This window comes from Centrocercus urophasianus, unplaced genomic scaffold (genome assembly GCF_019232065.1).
Source record: "Centrocercus urophasianus isolate 14NV4802_14NV808 unplaced genomic scaffold, USGS_Curo_1.0 seq_25, whole genome shotgun sequence".
NCBI lineage: Eukaryota > Metazoa > Chordata > Aves > Galliformes > Phasianidae > Centrocercus > Centrocercus urophasianus.
This window is the reverse complement of record NW_024884811.1, coordinates 13,525,876-13,541,915: the sequence shown is the minus strand read 5'-3', so window position 1 is coordinate 13,541,915 and position 16,040 is coordinate 13,525,876. Positions and strand designations below refer to the sequence as shown.

Here is a 16,040-nt window from a genome sequence, read left to right as displayed (position 1 = left end):
TGGGGGAAGTTCTGAGCCGGGCGGTGAGTAGCGGGCGGCGGCTTCGCGCCTCTGCAGGCGGCCAGGTGGCGGCCACTGCTCTCCGTGCCTGCCGTGCGGCGCGGGCTCCGTCACCCCTCGGGCTGCGGGCGCAGCTCGGGCCCGCGGGAGCAGCCGGAGCGCGGAGCCGGGCCGCGGTGCGCGTCTTGGGGGTGAAGGGCCGGGATCGCGGGCGCTGCGGGGAACTGCACTTTGTGCAGGTGTGAAGAGCGGGTTCGGGGCGGTGGGTGCTGCCCGCGTCCCGGCGTCCTGCCCCGAAGGTCTGTTCTGTGTTTGGGCAGTCCTCTCTCCTTCTTTTGTTTTAAAGGGGAATCCTACCCGTTTCGTCCCCCGTTCCTATCTGATCTTGCTTCTTAATGTGTGGTCCACTGTTAGTATTGCACAGGAAAACTTGAAGAGAGTATTTTTAAGAACAAATGCTGCATCCGCTCCACCATAAACACACAGGAGACGTTGCTGGAGGCACAGCCGGTGCTTTGTCACAGCAACATTGTCGCTGCGAGCTCTCGGGAGTGGTGGCAGCCATCAGGTGTGTGGCTCATCCTTTCACAGCGGTACTCTATTCAGAATGCAGCACATAAACGGACAGTATTCAGTCCGGGCTCTCGTTCTCCTTATGCCACAACCACAGATGCACCCCTGGCCGCATCTCCGCTTGTGGTGAAGTCAGATGTAAGAGCAGAGCAGTGAAAAGGCTGTGGCCCGCTGCTTGAGTTGGATCTCATTTTAGGAATCTAGTGAACCTTTAAGCTCACCAAAATTGCTCACCAAGTAGGTAGTAAATCTGAAACTCTCCCGTTGTGGTGCATGTTTGGTTGTTCACACACTTGGTCATTCACGCTGGTGCTGAGGATACAGTTGGAAACAGTCAGTGTAAGGAGGTTTGGTAAGTTTTGTTTCAAATCTGTATAAAAGATGCTGCTTTAAATATTGAGATTAGGTTGCAATTGAAATGTTCTGTGGCTCTAAGTGATAAAAATGAGTATTACTGAAAGTTATTCAGGCAGCTTGAAGTGTTTAAATAGGAATGCAGTGCTTTCATCTCCACCACATCTGCGTCTGGCATTACTAGAACTGCTGCTTGCTGCGCTAATTCAGGACGTCAGTGTGCTTTAGTAATTATAAGGGGTTTACAAACAACACAGTTTGCATGGCTTCCCTGAGGAGTCATCTAAAAAACTGCCAATAAGCGGCAGTGATACTTTTATTAAATTTATGAAAATAACCACTGAAATTTATTGTGCTGTATTGGGAAGCCATAGGTACCCCAGGCATATTTTGTTGGTACATGGCTGCTGCACATGTCAGTGCCATGGTGTGTGAATCTGCAGCCACACAGCCCAGAGTGCAGCTCCTGGCTGTCTGCTCGGCACTGGGTGTGCTGTGGGTGTGGGGGCTCTGCTCTGCCCTGTCCTGTCCTACGGCCCGGAGCCTGCACTGCTGTCAGGGCCTCTTGTGCCTGTTTCCAGCAGGGAAGGCTAAAACAGATTTTTTCGATCATTCACTTGCTCTGGGTTGGTGCTCTTCTTTTCCATCATCTGCATTGGCCCATTTAGCTTTTATAACTAAAAGGGTACTTTCCCCTTGATTGTGTGTAGATATAAAGATTGTCCTTGCTTCTTTCAAAGGAAGCTCTCTTTTGCTTCAGAAATTGTTTTTTGTTGTTTGTTTGTTTGTTTGTTTTAAATCAAAATGAGTGTTGATTTTGCACTGCTAATGGGAGCATCAGGCTGAATAAATAAAACATTGTGTATCTTATTTGAAATGTCATCTTTTCACAGACAAAAGCCAGTAATACTGGCCAGAAAACAAGATGAGCAAAGAAGCTTAGACTTCTTTATTTCTAATTGAAGACTCTAAAGAGTTTTGTCAGATGTGACAACACCTATACTCAATCCAGGTGAAGCCATCTCTGTCTTAAGACAGGCATCAAAACAATTTCAAAGCATTGCAAATAAATAAAAACAGTATTGTTGAGAAGGTGGTGGGGAAAGGCAAGGCAGGGGTAACAGCAGTGCAGTAACAGTGGCTCCACACAGGAGTCCCTTGCTGAAGGGCTCGGCTCTTTGGAACAGAGAGGATCATGCCGCTTCTTTTGGCATGTATTGATCTGATGGGAAGATGAGTTTTGTCCCATGTGAGCCGGGTGGTAATTGCAGGAAGCATGCAGCGTCAGGAAGACAGCAGAAAGGTGGTGAGGCTGCACTGCAACAGTGACAAAGGCAAAAAGATAACACAACGAGAAACTAGATTTATGTCAGGACTTGAAAGAACACTTTGTGCACCTACAGTTTATTGTGAGGGAAATCCTTCTTTGCTGTGTACAAATCCTGAGATGAGTTCTTGGTGTGAGGTGGATGTTTATTTTACATATCATTTTAATTCACGGGGGATGTAACGAATGTTGTCTTACTCAGGAGCTGGTTCTTGATGTATGAGGCATAAATTTTCCTAATAAGCTGTAAGGGCTGTTTCCAGACAGACGGTTGTTTGCTATGTCACATGGGCTGCAGGTATGAAATGAAAATACACTTAAGCATGACAGTTTATTAGATATCTGGTAGGAAAGTCATCACCAGAAGCTTTTTTTGTGAACAAACTAATACAACCTTCAGAAGCACTTCACAGTGTTTTGCAGTAGGATGGGACTTAATATCTTATCTAAACAAAGTGGAGTTCTGAGCATTTCAGAGGCACAGTGTTGTGAAGAAGTGTCTGTGAGAAGGCATCCTTGCCTAGCGTTGTGCTTTGAGTACTGATGATTGCTGATGTATGAGATACTTGCCCTGAGATGCGTGACTGCAGATAGGGGTAACTTTTCAGGTGGAAAGTGGTCCGCTTCCTTTGTTATCAGTGTAGTCAGTAAGTAAATGCTTGAAGCAGTAATCAAGCAGTCTTCATTTATGAGTTTTAAAGCTCCAGGAGTATGGCTAGTTATACCTATCATGATGTAGACATCTGTATCTTCTAAAACGTGCTCAGGCATGTGACTCTGTGTTTTTCAGGCACGTTACTTTTCCCTGTATAGTACTGCACTCTACAGGATGGCCTTTGTCCTTTTACAGAACGAATGCATGGTGTGGGAATGTGGTGATATGGGCAGACGACAGAGAACAGATCTGTAAGGAGAGCTCTGGAGATGTACTGAAGAACAAACTCTGTATGGGGAGTGTGGATGGGAAGCAGTAGAGCTTTGGTAAATTTAGGATAAAATGTCAACCTCTGCATTAAGAAAATAGACACTGCTTATTCCTCCGGTAGGGAAGGAGTTACGCTTTCCTGTCTCACCTTTTCTGTAATCATGCAGAGATGCACAGTTAGGGTATGGCAGTGCTAGACCTGTTAAGCCTGAGGATCAAGCAGAGATGGCCATGCAGTGTAGAACGTGGGAAATGAAGCTTACAGTGTATGAAGTGAAGATGCTTCATCGGCTTTACACTCATTAAGGCAAATTGTTTCTGTCTCTGATCACTTAAGAAGGTTATGCATGAAATCCTAGAACAGATACGACACAAGTATAAATAATCAGTTACTTTTGGGTATCATTTAAACATTGATCAATAATATGGAGATAATTAAAGTGTAGAACTGAAAAGCTATAAGTCCATTGCAGTCTTCAGACTCAGTTTAAAGGTAGTCAGTCCAAACATAAAGTCGTATTTCCTATGCTCCACAGGGTGATTTTGTGCAGTATCAGTTTGTCAGCAGCTAACATGCAACTCTGTGGGTTAGTTGGAAAGCATTAGGTTATTAATAACAGCTTGGTCTCCTCACCATCATGTTGCATCATTCAAGTGCTTAAATTGTACTTGAGGATTTACTGCCTTGGGAGAAAATGAGATTGGTAAAACTTGACCCTTCAGTAGGAGAAAAACAAATCCTGACCTACTGTCAGGGGGTGTTCCAGCACAGTGCTAAGGGTTGATCTGTTTGTACCCAGGTTATCATGGCTCTGCAGCCCTGGGCAGCCTGATGTATGCACTCAGTATCTCAGCTTTTGTAGCAATGGCAATTTAGGTCTGGCCAGCCTAGAATTTGGGGAGGACAGAAGTGTTTTTTACTTTGTCTTACCTAGGTGGAAACATCCAACAGCTGTTTCTAGCCTTGAAAATTGGCTGCACTTCTGAAATACTGGGGGTGAAGTCCAGGCAGACTGGCTCCCTATTCCCATTCATCTCAGAATGCATTGTTGGTAACCTGTAAATAGAAATCATACAGATGTTACTCAGTTCTGTGAACAGATGTCTACATGACTGTCCAGGATGCAACAGTTTTGTGTTTTATTCAGTGCTTGGCTCAATCTTACAGATACATCCAGACAATTCTTTCTGTGTCTATTGGGGTGATGGGATTGGATGAAGAGGATCTGACTGTAGACTTTTTAGACTGGGAGAAACAGACCAAAAGGACTAACAATTTTTTTTTTTAGCTGTCTCAGTTAAATGAGCATGCCTGTCAACTTTTGCTTCACTTCACACACTGCATGCCTTATCAGAATTCCCAGCTGCTTTGAAATGTTCAGGTAGCAGCCAGATTTCTGCTGTATTTCATGTTCCTTTTTCATTTATTTGCCTGTGTTTCTCACACATGCATAGGAACTCTTCAGTGTCGATTGGTGCATTGGGCTTGCCTTTATCGCATGACTGCAAGTATTGTTTTAATTTGCTACTGAATGCTTGTTAAATTGTGTTTGCTCACAAAGAATGTTGTGAACCTACTTTATCATTTGCAATTATTTTGAGTGATGTCTGGTATACTGTTTTCATCCAGAAGAGCTCAAACTGGATGCTGTTTTGGTTGTTCAAGAGATTGTTTGTTGCTTTATGTGACCCTGTAAAAGAGATGTGAACAGATAAAAACACTATGATCTAGATTCCTTCTAGGTCATAGTCCTTGTCATTGCATTGCACAAGTTGAAGAAGCCTGAGCATGATGACATATGGATCCAAGCTTTACCAGAAGTGCTCAGAATAAGTAAAGTATTCTGGGATAACAATCAAGAGGAGGAAAGCAATTAGGCTAGTTCATCACTTCTGTCTCCGCATTTGGTTGCTGATTGTCATCATGAGAGAAGGAATCCATCAGTATCTCTGTATGAACAAAAGATAGGTCCAAGGAACGCTATGAAATTTCTGCTTATAAAGAAACTCTTGACCCTGTGGCTTTTGAAATGACTTCGGCAGTGTGAACTCAAGGATAGAGCAGCTCTAAGGACTGAGTCAAACGTTAAGTAAGCAGTACAGAACAGAGCATGGTCAGAACTCTGCAGCTCTGCACAGCAGTCTGGACCTTTGAGCGTGCACAGGTCAAGCCTTGTGAGCTCCCATTTTTGTGGGGCTTTAGCCATCCAAGTTGATTCTTGACAATTGTAGGGCATGTTGCGGCTCCATCCTTGCACAGCTAGTTAAGCCACCATAAGGACTGATGTGTAGTGTGCTGTAGGGAATGCTGCCTTGTATTCCTGAATTCTTGTGCAGAAGTTCTTGGCTCATCTACACATGTAACTGAAACACGTACAGCCAAAACTTGGAGACTTGACTTGTGCTTGAACAACAGCGAGTGCTAAACTGCTCGTCCAGGATGAACAGGTGCTCGTGGCTGCACTGTTACTGCAACAGGAGTGGGGAGAGATTGAGAGAGTTTCACACCGTGTCTGAGCTCAAGGCAGTAGCACTGAGTCTCAGTTGCTGGTGTTGGCAGTGCTGTGCTGGTTATGTGATGGAGTCACTGCCAGCTCACAGTGCAGGACAGTCTGTGCTGCATGAAGCAGCTGCAGCCCCAAACTGGGAGCGGCCTGGGAGGAGGGCTTTTTTAGTGGGATCGTGTGCTGAGCTCCTCTGTTGTCCAGCAGCAGGGTGCATTTGAGCATCATCAGTTCAGTGCCATTTCAAAAAAGCATTCTCTTTCCTAAGAAGCAGCCTGTGCCTCCTCACTGCTGGTTCTTAGTTGAAGTATTTTTCTTGGATAACCACTTTCCTCGACATAATAGATGGCTTTAAGAGAGTGAATGTCCTTTATTCTGCTGAGTTCAGGCACTCTTCTGCAGTGATGTGTTATGTGCTCACCACAAGGCATGCACAGATTTGTAAGCTAGAGAGAGTACTGCTTGATTGCTCTTAAGGCTTTGGCTGACTGCAGGTGTTCCACTCAATGACATTAAGGAAAATGGCATCTCCCTGTTTAAGTGATGCATAAAACCTGCGTAACTTGTGTCGTAGCAAAGAGGACAGCAGTATATAATGAGGAACTTTTGTACACCACTGATGTTTCAGGCTTAGTGTGTGTAACTGTAAGCCACAGCTATCATGTGTGAAGGTACAAGGGAGGTAAGAAATACATTCTGTGCGTGTATCTTTGAATCAACCTGTGACATAGGTGAATGCATGTAGTGGCATTATGGAAGAGGTGATGTTGTCTGTTGTTGAGTCTGTGCATTTATTGTAGCCTGTTGTATTGCTTTTTTTTTTTTCTTTTTTTTTCCCTATTACAAATAAATTAGTATTTTACTAAAGTAACAAAAATATTTGTGAAAATCTTCTCAGGTCTTTCCTCCATTTTTCTACTCCTGCATACTGAGGGCTTTCTCTGTAAGAGCCCATGAAAGCTTTAAGGATCCAATAAAAATAAAAAGTTCATTGGGAAGAATTCAGGATTTAGGAAGACTCTTGTCATGACTTTAATTAAACCTTCCCTTTAACATTGAACAACAGAACAAGAACTTTTGTATAGAAGCTTCAGTAGTCACACTTTTGCATACAAAGGTTTGAATTTTGGATGTAATTCAAATAGTGAAGAATTCTGTCCTGCTGTTTGATTGTTATTTCAGGCCTATGGAACACAAGTACCTATTTAACCAGGAGAGATCTTGGAGTTGAAGACAGAAGTTTTCCATAGTGGGTGAACATGTCTTGCATGTGTTTTAGTTTGTGAAAACATACAGAGAATGAGAAGCAGTTGTATGGGATGAAGGATCAAAAGACAAGTGCTGCATAAAGCTTGTGGATACTTTCTGAAACAAAGGAGAAAATGTTTATGTAGAAAGATCAGGATGTGGAAGATGCTGAGTAACTGTTGGATGGTGCTGGAAGGACTGAAGTCTGTGCTCTCTTCTTGTACTGCCTTAAGGTGAAAACTGGATAACACATGACCAGTAATCACAAAGGCATGTTTAAGGTCATGTGTAACACTTTGTTAAAGAGTATTTGAGGTGTCTGAAAACAGCAAAAAAGTAAAACACGTCATGATTATCTAAAAAGCTCGAATGTAATTTGAATTACACCCAGAAGTATATTTTCAGTTTGATTTTTTTTTCCTATTACAAAGATTGTTCTACTTTCCTGGTAGATCTGTGGGGCGAGTAAAATGTTTGTTTTGCCAGAGGCTAGCACTGCTGTGCTTTCGAACTGTCATACTGGTTGCTGTGTTTTGCAGCATTGTAACAAAACATAAGGAACTGAAAAATTGTATTTTTGCATCAAGCAAGTGTTGTCTTTCTCCAAATCCCTTTATTTGTGAGTTGGTACTGTTTGTTTATATTGTAATTTTCATTTCATTTCCTTAGGTGTCAATAAAAATGAATGACTGCCATTACTTGTTTTTAAGACTGAAGCAGATATCTCTCACCAGTTAGTTATTATTGTATGGTGAGTTTTTTTTCAACTGAATTTAGAATGCTCTTTCCAAGCAGTCCTGTCTGTTGAGAGGCTATGATGTAATGCTGTACAAATGAAGCAGAAGTGCACCCTTACAGGCAAAACCAGCCTCTATATCTCAAACATCTGCACTGACCTGGTGTCTTGAAAATTGCCATGAGAAGTACGTGCAGTCCCATTCGCATGTCCTTGGCTTTGGCTTCTTGATCTGTAAGTCAGACAACCTACTGTTCCTACTTTTTTCTTTGCTCCATTAATGGAGTGGCCAGGCTCCTTTGGCCCTGGAGCCACAGACCACAACCTTTGGTCGTCTGATACTGAGTGCTGAATATGCTTAAACAAGTAATTTTTTTAATTTAATTTAGAACCCTTAATCTAGCAGGGATGAATAAAGGTCTTATAAATTTCTTATATTAATAATGCAGCATATACAAACACATTTGCACTGGAATGTCCTGCCCAGGGAGGTGGTGAATCGCCGTCTCTGGCAGAGTTCAAGAGGCATCTGGATGAGGAGCTGTGAGATATGGTTTAGTGCTTGTGGTAGCAATGGTAATGGGTGGACGGTTGGACTAGATGATCTTGCAGGTCGTTTCCAACCTTGTGATTCTATGATTTTATGATTCTATGATTTTTTGTTGTCAATTTTCATAGCTTCTGTAGGTTGAAAGCGTGTGTAGCCTACTAATGGTGAAATTCATTAAGCCCACTGAGTGTTCTGCTGTTGAAAAACTGCCATCAGCTGATCTGACAGGGACGGAAAAGAGGAGCATGCTACGAGGGGAGGAACAAACACATTCAAATTCTCCTGTGTTAGTGTCAGTATTGAGCATGAGGAGGAAGACAGATTACTTGCAGAGGCTTCCATTGGTGATTTGATCTTCTTCTGATTGTTTTTAAGCAGTCGTATTAAATAACTGACAAAGGCAAATACCAGATTGGTGATCTCCAGTTTATTGAATAACAAGTCAAATTTTGGTGTGTTTTTAACAGAACAATCCATCAAGAAGGAAAATGCATCCAGGTTGTTGAACAGTGTATTTTCTTATTGTATACAATCCACATTGAGCAGAATGTTTGGTTATATTTAGTATACAAATCTAAGTCACTTCACACACAGAATCACAGAATCACAGAATCACCCGGGTTGGAAGGGACCTCAAGGATCATGTAGTTCCAACCCCCCTGCCTAGCAGGGCCACCAAACACACACATTCAGATCAGGTTGCCCAGGACCCTGTCCAACCTGGCCTTAAACACATCCAAGGACGGGGCATCCACAACCTCCCTGGGCAGCCCGTTCCAGGGCCTAACCACTCTCCTTGTAAAGAACTTCCCCCTAACATCCAACCTAAATCTTCCCTCCTTCAACTTCGATCCATTTCCCCTACTTCCTTTGGTTTATTCTAGCTCATCTGACTGACAGCAGACTTTAAGGATTGGGTATGATTTTCTGAATTATGTGACATAGCATGTGTGAAAGACCAAGAGGAGGCTCCTTCAGAGGACAAATGAGTAATCTCTAGTTCTTGTCACACAGTTGTGTTTTGAATGGATGGCTCTGAAGGGCAGTGACAAAATGCTATGTTCAAGGTGTTGCTTAACATTTTAGTAGATTGGCATTTTCCAAATATTAGATGTTCTGATTACTCTGTATCTTAATATGAGTAGGTACTTTTAAAAAATGTTATTAAAATTCTGGGGCAGAAGCCGTGCAGTTGTTTGCAAGCTGTGGCTTGTGGAGTGATTCCAGACAGTACACAGAGAAGCCAGTTCTGGAAAAGTGCTGAGCTATGCGCAGCAGAAGGAAGAGGCAGCCGTGGCTTCAATTGCCCATTCAGCACAACATAAGCATAGCTGTCTTGTGCTTCTTTCCTGCTACTCTCTCTCTCTCTGGCTTGCTGAGCAGAAATTGAAGTCTGTCTTGCAGTGCATGCAAATGTATGTGAATTCAGTAGTTGGTATCCTGTGATGGCAGTATAGGAGAAGCAGCACGTGATAAAGCCCGTGTGTTAAGGGACCCAAAGACAGTAAAGCTGCAGAAGGTGGTGTAGGTGTGGCACTGATGGATGTGGAAACTAGCTCAGAGAGAATAGCAGGAAGCCAGCACAAGCAACTGTATTCATTACAGCAATTACTGGACAGAATTAAGGCGTCTTCTGAGGAAAGATGAATGGTGGGCATTTTGTTCTATTTGTGCAGTTTGTAGCACAGCTGGCGAGCAACTATTTGTAGGTGCTATAACAACACAAGAAATTAATAATACAGGAATTCAGATGTTTGAAAAGCAACAGAAAAAGAAGAAGAAAAAAAAAAAGCACCAAAAGCACATTGAGTCATAATGGTTCTTCCAGGCTAACATTGATTCAAGTTGCATAAGCTGTTTGGGATACATACATCAAGAGACTGAGATGTGAAGAGTAGAAAGCACTTCTAACACAATTGAACACAAAGGATGGAGTGTATGTGTACTTCTGAGTGAGCAGCACAGACATTTTCTGATGCTCTATTATTATAAATGTTGCTTTTTTGGCAGCTTTGGCTTTGGTCCTTTACTTTTGACCTCTACTACTCTTACCATGCAACCTTAGCAGAGTGCTTCATACAGAAGAGGACTAAGCCCTTTAATTACACTGTTTTGTCACTCAAAATATTAAAAACAAGCAGAATTTCTTATGTTCTTTTGACTTTTTCTTCGAAACTGGGTGTACCTGTTAAATGAAGGATAATGGTTTCAAAACTGTCCTAGCAGCTCCTTTCTATAGAGCAAATCAGAACCTTACCAGGTTAAAGGTAGGGAAATTTCTGCGGATACTGTTGCAAACTTAGGGTGTGTTTTATATGATGTTAGTATTTCTGGCCATTATTTGTCTTAAAAGGCGTATTTATGTTTAGTGTTGGTTGCTCTTCTTTGCCTCATTACCAGCAAGAGACTAACTAGAAAAGTCACGTTAATTGCAGTAAATTTAAGAAAACGTTGAAAAAGTAAAAAAACAAACAAACAAAAAAAACCAACCATGAAGACCATTGCAATAGTTATCATGGGGCCAGAAGGACCCACAACAATGCTGTTTGATCTTCAGTTATGAGTACAGTAAGGATCTGAGAGGTTGTGAAGAAAATACAAAACAATTTTTGCCAAGATTGCTCAGTGGAACTGCTTGATGCCAGATGCTTATGCTGATTGAGAGAGAACAGCAGCCACCACTGGAGGAATGCATTTTCTAAAATTACTCAAAGTCAGTACCAGTCCAGTTGTTTTAGGAGTTTATTAATACTTTGCAAACTACCCTATGGTTTGGGTGACGAGTCAGCAGACAGAAAAGATGCTTATGAATAAGGTGTTTCTCATCTATACTGTTAGTTATGGGAATCCATACGCTGTGTTTTATTGGGGAATTTAATGTAGCTGTGAAGAAAGAGCTGTGGAATAGACTGTTGGATTAGAGTGAAAGCCTTGGCCTGCATTTCCCAAGCAGTAGCTCCTGGAAGTGATATTGCTTCTTGTGGCTAGGAACATAGCCATGTTCCTGGCCGTGCATGTATAGGAGGCTCAGCAGCAAGCTCAGAAAGACCTCTGCCAGATGAGAACTTTCAGAGCGCTGTGTTCATGGTGCTGGTTTCCAAATCACTGCAGAACCACTGCAGCTGTTTTGTTGTTTTTTGTTTTCATTTCTCTAGAATAAGAGATTACCTGTTAAGTCTTTCAGTGTTGTTTTGAAAATGTTGTGCTCTCAGTTTCGTGCCTCTCAGACTTGTGACTGTAATAAGCCAGGTTCTTCTTCTATTTCAAGGATGATGTATGCAACCCAAGATTTCAGGGAGTCTATAAACAGACTATTCCTTTTGTTCAAGCCATTCTCTGGCTGAAAGGTTTACATGAGTTAAGGATGCATGACAAAGTAAGAAGTCAGGCTGTTAAAGTTTGTTAATAAAGAAGTGAAATTTCAGCACTATACAGAGAAAATATATTTTTTTTCAGTAGTAGGTGCAGCTAGGAGGAATGTAGCATCCTTTCTGAAGCCTGGTTTGTTGATTACTGTATGACCCAGTTGGCAGCAAGCCTTCCTTGTGAGGCACAGGACAATAATATCCTTCACAGCTACTTTGCTCAGTAATTGAAGTATGCTGACAGTATTGTTTGGGACAGATATGTATTGGGTAACCTATTGCTGCCAAGTTGCATGATAAAAAGAAATTTTTTGTCCATCATAAAACTTTCCTGCATTGTTCATTAGTAAGTTGAACTTTAGTAACTCCACTCTGGTAAGATTCAAGAGAAAGTTTCTAGTTGGGGTGTCAACAGACATGTCCTATGGCTCACTAAACAAATCTACATTTTCCATTGTACACTAGATCTCCAGGCATTTGCTCAAAATCCAGCACACCATCCAAACATTCAGATTATGATATCAAGTTTTTATTAAGCAGTGATTTTTCTAAATTCAGAAAAATCTAACTGAAAGATGCTGGCAGATACCTGCATATAAAAATAATTTATATCTGTGATCTCTGCCAAACAGTGACTTATCTGCACAAAGTGATCATTTCTTCACTGCTCTCAGAAAGGCTAGAATTATCTCTTTGGTAAAGACTGGAATCTGGCAGGCCCCAAGTGCAGACTGGTGTTTTTGTGGGGAATTACCCACAGGGCCTTGGAGATGCTGGTTCTTCCTCTGCAAAATTAATATAAGCATTTGGTATGGTTGTTCTGGTCCTCTTTATTTTCCTGTTTAAGTTTCTCCATCATTTGAACTCTTCCTGAGAAGCAGGTTGGCACAGGTTCTCTTATTTTTCAAATTAGTCAAGTCAGCTATGCATAAAGGAGCTAGAGCAAATGCATTCCATATCCATTGTTAAGTGTTTCATTTTCCGGACTAAAAATTGAATACTTTAAGCTCACGTGTCATTATATGCCTGTCATTCCTAATTACTTTCTGGCATGTTCTTGGGTATTCTGTAGACAGGAAAATATATTCAATTTAAAAAAAAAAAAAACACAGCTGAAATGCTTTCATAACTGCAGACTGAAAAAAAGTATTCTGTGGGCTCTGTGAGGTGGAAAACTATTGAAAGAAATAAGCACAAACATATTATTTTGTTCCTTGCTTTATCTCTTATTATCAGTAGCTGCTTTGTTTTGAAAGAAAGAGACTTAAATTTCATAACTGGCAATTAGTCATCAAGCATATTTGGTTATTTTCAGAACCTTTTTTCACAGAATCACAGAATTGCAGGGATTGGAAGGGACCTCAAGAGATCATCATCTAACCCCCCTGCTAAAGCAGATACCCTATGAAAGGTCACACAGGTAGATGTCCAGACAGGTCTTGAATATCTCCACAGAAGGAGATTCGTCAGCCTCTCTGGGCAACCAGTTTCAGTGCTCCATCACCCTTACATTAGAGAAGTTCTTCCACCTGTTCACATGTTCTGCACACCGCTGAGAAGAACCTGACCTCATCCATTTGCCTCCCACCTCCATTTAGGTATTTATAAGTCTTAATCAGATCCTCTGAGTCTTCTCTTCACCAGGCTGAGCAGAACCATGTTACTCAGTCTTTCCACATACGGCATTTGCTACAGGCCCTTAATCATCTTTGTGGCCGTCCTCTGGACTCCTAGGAGATCCTTGCCTTTTTTGAACTGGGGAAGCGAAAACTGGATGCAGTACTCTAAATGTGGCCTCACCAGGGCATAGTAGAAGGGGAGGATCACTTCGCTTGACCTGCTGACCACACTCTTTTTTATGCATTCCAGTATACATACATACTTTGTGGCCTTTTGGCCACCAAGACACACTGCTGGCTCATGACCAACCTGTTATCCACCGAAGCACTCAGGTTCTTCTCTGCAGAGCTCCTTCCTGCAGGTCAGCCCCTAACCTGTACTGATGCATGTGGTTTATTTCTCCTCGGGTGCAAGGCTGTACACTTACTCTTGCTAAACCTCACCAGTTCCTACCTGACCAACTCTCCAGTTTGTCCAGGTCTTGTTGAATGGCAGTATTCAACAAGCCAATGCCATTAAGATTGCAGCACTTAAAGGCTGGATCATTTTTCCTTGCTGGTATTTTTTTATACTGTAGCTTGCCCTGTGAAAGGAAAATGTGATCTTCATATTCCATTTATAAACATACAAATTCTTAAATGTGTGTGTACACAGAAGCAGATTAACAGTTTTGACTCTTGATGTATGGTTAGCAAGCTGTAGTAACTCTCCTGAAGTTAGTGGTAAATAGAAACTACATCAGTGAAAAATGTGGTTTCCCAACTGGGCTTCCCTTTGCTTCATGGGATTGTTTTCTCTTTCTTGTCTGTTAGCTGACAGGTAGACTATCCTGATGATTTGCTGCAGATTTGCTGCTCTCTCAAGAGAGTTGCAGTTTCTGAATCTGAACCTCTCTCTTCACAGTCACCAGTTAAGACAGACACAGCTTTGTTGAATTTATTTCTGCTCAGGATAGTTTCAGAAATGAAATGCAATGACTGGAGCATAAGTGGAGACAGCAATATGTGCTACTGCTCAAAGTGCCAGAGCTGCTCTCCTTCTTGAGAATGCAGTCTCCTGCCTGGTCGAGCCAAACTAAGCCAAACCAGATTTGTTATAGCCCTGGAAAATGTGGCTGTGCTTCCTTCCACACAGGTTCCTGGTTCCCACTCTTTGCTAGTCAGTCAGTGCAAATCATTGTGTGAATGTAAGGTGAATTTGTATTTTGAATCAACAAACTCATCTAATGAAATAAAGGGACAGCAACTTCAATCTGTTTCATCCCAGTTGTTGAGCTAAAGGTAACTTGTCCCTCAACTCTCTGATATCAGCAGGTGTTGGGAATCTGTGGTAGTGGTCTACCTCATCATCAGAGGAGCGGGTCAGCTCATTTTGATTAGGCATGAAGCTGTTTTTGGCAGTCCTGCATTCCAGGTGCTACCAGTGTTGCTGCAGGGCCACTGTCTGAGGCAGCTTGTAGCATTCTGTGATATGGGGCCACATGCACTGATCAAAGGGGGACACTGCAATCTACTTTCTTAGCAGCTGCTGTAGGAATCTGCAAGGTAGCCAGCTCATACCTGCAGCCATTTGGTGACCCAAAAGCTTGTGTATTACCATAGAGACAAATTTTAGTCAAGCAGGGATGGACAGCTGCAGCAGCAATTATGAAATAAGACCCCATAGAGCCTGGTGTGTTTGAGTGGCATCATAAGCTTGTTATTTTTGTATTTTGATGTATGTTTTTAATTAAGAGATCAAGGTTTCTATTTAATCCCGAATATTGTTACACATCTCCAGAATTTTAACACTGCAGTGGTTTGCATTTCTATGAATACAGAAAAATAGCTGAACCACAGCTAAGAGTGAAGGTTATTTCCAGTTAGCTTTTTTAATATAAATAAGTTTGGTTCCTCCTGTGATTGCAACTTGCCAGAGACGACTTAGTTCACAGGAGAAGAGAAGGGAAACTGTAAGCATATTTCACATGCTTACAGTGCTGTGCTTTGGAGGCTTCTATAGATAAGTCAACTGGAAGAGGAAAGGTCATACTCTCCCTAGTGAGCAACACAGGCATGCTAGTAACAATAGATAATGAGGAGGCTAAAGTAACTTTTTATCCTCGGTCTTCACTAGCAACTGCTCTGTACACAGCCTTTGAGCATATGGTTCAGAAAGTGAGAACCAGGGCAGTGATGCTCCTCCTGCTGTGAGTGAAGATCATGTTCTCAACCATCTGAGAAGCCTGAATGTCCATAAGTCTATGGGTCCTCTTTGGGAACTGCTAGGTCACGGCCTGAACCATTGATTGAGCACCAAGGCGTGGTTAACCCAGGGAGTACAGCTGCAAGCAGTGCACCTGACTGACTGGAAGGTGTGGACCCAGTGTCCACCCATCCTCACCCTCGTTTTAAGGGTTAGCAGCCAAGGGAGCAGCATCTTTATTAGAAGATTTTGCCCTTTTTGAGACTCCAGAAAGGCTAAATTGTTTTACAAATCTTCCCAAAAGCTATGCTAAGCCATACAGAAGAGAGAAGTGATAAGGAATAACCAGCATAGCTTCACCGAAGGACAGATCCCATACGAACAACCTTGTCACTTTTTATGGTGGTGTAACTACAGCATTAGACAAGGAAGAGCCATTGAAGTCATCTACTTGAACTTCAGTAAGGCCTTTGACATGGCCCCCATAGCATCTTTCTCTCTAGATTGAAAAGATATGGATTTTATGGGCGGACTGTTCAGTGGAGGACGAACTGATCCTGGGATTGTAACCAGAGAGTAGTGGTCAGCGGCTGAATGTCCAGATAGAGATCAATGGTGAGTGCTGTCCTTCAGGGGTCAGTACTGGAACTGGTG

The 16,040-nt window shown here is 42.2% G+C and overlaps 1 protein-coding gene across 1 annotated transcript in view; it reads left to right on the top strand.

The window, feature by feature from the left end:
• Positions 1-16,040, top strand: part of GHR (growth hormone receptor) — a 129,819-nt gene continuing 113,779 nt past the window's right edge. The window contains exon 1 of the mRNA XM_042825592.1: positions 1-23. The gene's annotated coding sequence lies outside the window, so the exon portion shown is untranslated. The remainder of the gene's footprint in view (positions 24-16,040) is intronic.